Here is a 5,835-nt window from a genome sequence, read left to right as displayed (position 1 = left end):
TTTCCGTTCCTAATACTATATGCGCACTATTTCCTTCAATAAGAGATACTAATTCAGGAACCTTGCCCTGGATACTCCTGCAGTTTACCAATATTACGTTAACTTTTCCTGTTTTTGGTCTCTGAGGACGGACATTCTTTATCAACGATGATAATGTCCTCTCTGGTAAGCCGTCAGGTATTTTATCGTTTCGCCCAAGGGGGGGTCCCTCTAACCTAAAAAACCCCCGTGTGCACGCCACACGTACTCTGCTACCCTAGTAGCTGCTTCCGGTGTGTAGTGCACGCCTGACCTGTCTAGGGGGGCCCTACAGTTCTCCACCCAATAACGGAGGTCGATGAATTTGCAACCATTATAGTCGCAGAGTCGTCTGAGCCTCTGGTTTAGACCCTCCACACGGCTCCAAACCAGAGGACCGCGATCGACTCGGGGCACTATGCTGCAGATATTAAGCTCAGCTTGCACTCCGCGTGCGATGCTGGTTGTCTTCACCAAATCAGCCAGCCGCCGGAAGGAACCAAGGATGGCCTCAGAACCCAAGCGGCAGGCGTCATTCGTTCCGACATGTGCTACTATCTGCAGCCGGTCACACCCAGTGCGTTCAATAGCTGCCGGAAGGGCCTCCTCCACATTACGGACGAGACCCCCCGGCAAGCACACCGAGTGCACACTGGCATTCTTCCCCGACCTACCCGCTATTTTCCTGAGGGGCTCTATAACCCGCCTAACGTTGGAGCTCCCTATAACTAATAGGCCCGCCCTCTGTGACTGTCGGGACCTTGCCGGAGAATCGGCCACTGGCCCAACAGGCGAGGCATCCTGTGGTGGCTCGGAAACGATGTCATCACCACTAGGAAGCACCCCGTACCTGTTGGAAAGGGGTAAGGCAGCTGCCACGCGGCCAGATCCCACCTTCGCCTTTCGGCCAGGCACGCGCGAGCCCACCACTGTCCGCCATTCACCCTGGAGTGATGGCTGACCGGTAAGATGCTCACTGCCGGAAGACGCAGCGACATCAGGGGTTCCATGTGATTCCAAGGCCACCGAAGTAGGCATAGGTCTCACCACAGTTGCCCCAACGCCACTACGAGCCGACGCCTGCGCCTCGAGCTCGATGAGCCTAACAGACAAAGCCTCCACCTGCCCCCGAAGAGTGGCCAATTCTCCTTGCGTCCGCTCACAACAACCACAGCCCCTACACATGACTATGTTTACCCTACTCTATACGGTGACAAATTCCCAAGATAATCTTCTGATGAGCTACTCTGATAATCAAGAAACACTCACTGAAATACGAGACGCGAAAACTACGCTAGGTTTTCCCAGAAAAACTATTTAAAAGCTAAGCGCAGCAAATAAGTACAAAAACGCTTTATACAAACAGTACTCGCTGCTGCTGGTGCTGTCGCTCTGGCTGTCACAAGACAACTGCTGATTCAAGTGACTAGTGGCTAACGGCCGCGAAACAAACAAAAGACGGTTTTAGGGCGCTTTCTGTTCTAAACGATCAAGAAAACACTAAGAAATCTAACACGAGAACTACGTAAAGTTTTATCAAGAACTGTTAGTTACTATGCAGAGCAGATAAACACAAATAGAACCCCTTCCTTAGTGGAAGGTCGTAAACAAAATGCAAAATAAACGCTTTATACAAACACTACTCGCTGCTGCTGGTGCTGTCGCTCTGGCTGTCACAAGACAACGTGGCTTTGTACACAACTGGACATTAAAATTGCTACACCAAGAAGAAATGCAGATGATAAACGGGTAGTCATTGCACAAATATATTATACTAGAACTAACATGTGGTTACATTCTCACGCAATTTGGTTGCATAGATCCTGAGAAATCACTACCCAGAACAACCACCTCTGGCCGTAATAACGGCCTTGATACGCCTGGGCATTGAGCACAGAGCTTGGATGGCGTGTACAGGTACAGCTGCCCATGCAGCTTCAACACGATACCACAGTTCGTCAAGAATAGTGACTGGCGTATTGTGACGAGCCAGTTGCTCGGCCACCATTGACCAGACATTTTCAGTTGGTGAGAGATCTGGAGAATGTGCTGGCCAGGGCAGCAGTCGAACATTTTCTGTATCCAGAAAGGACCGTACAGGACTTCCAACATGCGGTCGTGCATTATCCTGCTGAAATGTAGGGTTTCGCAGGGATCGAATGAAGGGTAGACCCACAGGTGGTAACACATCTGAAATGTAACGTCCACTGTTTAAAGTGCCGTCAATCCGAACAAGAGGTGGCCGGGACGTGTAACCAATGGCACCCCATACCATCACGCTGGGTGATACGCCAGTATGGCGATGATGAATATACGCTTCCAATGTGCGTTCACCGCAATGTCGCCAAAGACGAATGCGACCATCATGATGCTGTAAACAGAAACAGGATTCATCCGGAAAAATGACGTTTTGCCATTCGTGCACCCAGGTTCGTCGTTGAGTACACCATTGCAGGCGCTCCTGTCTGTGATGCAGCGTCAAGGGTAACCGCAGCCATCGTCTCCGAGCTGATAGTCCATGCTGCTGCAGACGCCATCGAACTGTTCGTGCAGATGGTTGTTGTCTTGCAAACGTCCCCATGTGTTGACTCAGGGATCGAGACGTGGCTGCACGATCCGTTACATCCATACGGATAAGATGCCTGTCATCTCGACTGCTAGTGATACGAGGCCGTTGGGATCCAGCACTGCGTTCCGTATTACCCTCCTGAACCCACCGATTCCATATTCTGCTAACAGTCACTGTATCTCGACCAACGCGAGCAGCAATGTCGCGATAGGATAAACCGCAATCGCAATAGGCTACAATCCGACCTTTATCAAAGTCGGAAACGTGATGGTACGCATTTCTCCTCCTTACACGAGGCATCACAACAACGTTTCACCGGGCAACGTCGGTGAACTGCTGTATGTGTATGAGAAATCGGTTGGAAACTTTCCTCATGTCAGCACGTTGTAGGTGTCGCCACTGGCGCCAACCTTGTGTGAATGCTCTGAAGAGCTAATCAGTTGCATATCACAGCATCTTCTTCCTGTCGGTTAAATTTCGCGTCTGTAGCGCGTCATCTTCGTGGTGTAGCAGTTTTAATGGTCAGTATTGTATGTGCACCGGCGGACCGTAGCCGGAACACCTCGCACTGTCGTTTGTTCTTTGGTGATGGCCAGAGAGCGCCACGATCGCCAGTGGAGCAGTCGGAGTTAGCTTGTCTGCTATGAATGTGATGCTCTGTTGCGTTTGGTTTCCATCTACACTTTGTATTTCACCAGTCTACCGAAAAAGATTGGAAATTTAAATACTTCCTGGAGGAAAATAAACTGCAAATATAAGCCCGTGTCTGAAACGGTCATCCACTGAGGCAACAGAGCACTGAATTCGCAGTAGACAAGGCCTTTCTCCGCAGCAACCAGCTCCGTCTACTCCAGTGCCTGTCACGGCAGCAGGTCGCTATCGGTGAATAACAAACAATATTGAAAAACTTTCCGCCTACGGTCCGTCAGCCTACCAAGTCACGTTGCTACCGATGGGGTGGTCTACTTGCAGGCGGCGGCGCCCTTTGCTTCGAGGCTCTGATGCGTCGTTGGACGAAGTTTCTGGACACGGGATCCTATCCTCAGTTTGTTCATCGAGACACGCTCTACAACACCTCGAAAGGTGCCAGAACGTTTCTGGGACAACTTATAGTGCTGCACATTGCACCCAGGTATTCTGAAGTGAAGATTTAAAATACATTTCCATTAAGACAGGCATTTAGACAGAAAAATGACTTGTGGTTGAAAACGCAAATCCTATAAAATAAAAGACTTACCTAAAAGAGGATCTTTATTAATAAAAAAGATCAGGTATCCTTACTTGTCTCCACAGCTTTATAAATGTCGTAATAAAATTAACTTTTTATTTCTGTTTGTTTGTCATAATTGTAACCGCGTGTCCTTGTGCGTCACCTCTAAGTTACAACTGGCAAACCACGGTGGGCGTACGCATAGTGATTACTCTCCTGCTGGTTTATACACTAACAGTGATGCTCTGACCATCCTTTGAGTAGTGACAAGTAACGCTTAATAACGATGTTTTCGTGCTACATCTACATCGATACTCTGCAAACCACTCTTAAGTGTCTGGCAGAGGGTTCATCGAACCACCTTCACAATAATTCTGTTTTATTCCATTATCGAAGAGAGCGCGGAAAAAATGAACACCTATATCTTTCCGTGCGGGCTCTGATTTCCCTTATTTGATCGTGATGATCGTTTCTCCATATGTAGGTCGGCGTCAACAAAATATTTTCGCAAGAAAGTTGGTGACTGAAACTTTGTGAGAAGTTTCTGCCGCAACGAAAAACACCTTTGTTTTCATGCCAAATCCTGCACCATTACAGTGACACTCTCTCCCTTATTTCGCGATAATTTGAAACGTGCTGCTGTTCTTTGAACTTTCTCGGTGTGCTCCGTTAATCCCACCTGGTAAGGATCCCAGACCTCACAGCACTACTCCAAAAGAGGACGGACAAGCGTAGTGCAGGCACACTCTTTAGTACATCTGTTGCATCCTCTAAGTCCTGTGTCAATAAAATGTGGTTTTTGGTTGGCCTTCCCCACAAGATTTTATATGTGTTCTTTCCAATTTAAATTGTTTGTAATTGCAGTTACTAGGTATTTAGTTGAATTCACGGCCTTTAGATTAGACTGATTTATCGTGTAACTGATGTTTAACGGTTTCCTTTTACCTCGTACGTGGATGACCTCACTTTTCATTATTTAGGATCAATTGCCAATTTAAGCAGCATTCAGATATCTTTTCTAAATCGTTTCGCAATTTGTTTTGATCTTCTGATGACTTTACTGGACGATAAACGACTGCATCATCTGCAAACAACTTGAGACGGGTGCTGAGATTGTCTCGTAAATCGTTTGTATAGATAAGGAACAGCAAACGGCCTATGAGATTACCTTTCGGAACGCCAGAAAGCACTTCTGTTTTACTCGATGACTTTCCGTCAGTTACTACGAACTGTGACCTCTCTAACAGGAAATCACGAATCCAGTCACATAACTGTGACGATATTCTATAAACACACAATTGCACTATAAGCCGCTTGTGTGGTTCAGTGTCAAAAGCCTTTTGGAAATGTAGAAATACTGAATCAATTTTAAATCCCTTGTCAATAGCACTCAACATTTCGTGTGAGTAAAGAGCTAGTTGTGTTACACAAGAACGATGTTTTTTAAACGCATGTTTACTGTGTGTCAATAGACCGTTTCCTTCAAGGTAATTCATAATTTTCGAACACAGTATATGTTCAAACATCCTGTTGCATATCGACGTTAATCAAATGGGTCTGTAATTTGGTGGATTATTCCTGCTACGTATGTTGAATATTGCTGTGACCTGTGTAACTTTCCGTTTTTTGGGTAGAGATATTCCATCGCGCTAGCCGTTGTACATGTTTGCTAGCTATGGATCTATTGTATCAGCATCCTCTGAAAGGTACCTGGCTGGAATACAGTCTGGACCAGAATACTTGCTTTAATTAAGTGATTTAAATTGCTTCACTACTTCGAGGGTATCTACTTCTAAGTTACTCATGTTGGCAGCTGTTCTTTATTCAAATCCCCGAATGTTTACTTCGTCTTCTTTGCTGAAGGTATTTCGAAAGGCCAACAATAGCGATTACCAGTTTTAGTGTAAAATTTTTACTGTTTTAATGTATCAATATTGTTTTTTAAAAAATATATTTTTCGTACGTTGTCAGGAGGTTTTCACATTAACTGATGATGTTACATCTTCCAAACTGTTGTTGCTCTTGTGGCGAGTATATG

The sequence above is a fragment of the Schistocerca americana genome, chromosome 4, assembly GCF_021461395.2.
Source record: "Schistocerca americana isolate TAMUIC-IGC-003095 chromosome 4, iqSchAmer2.1, whole genome shotgun sequence".
Classification (NCBI taxonomy): Eukaryota; Metazoa; Arthropoda; class Insecta; order Orthoptera; family Acrididae; genus Schistocerca; species Schistocerca americana.
The sequence above is the reverse complement of the archived record's forward strand: the minus strand, read 5'-3'. Positions refer to the sequence as shown.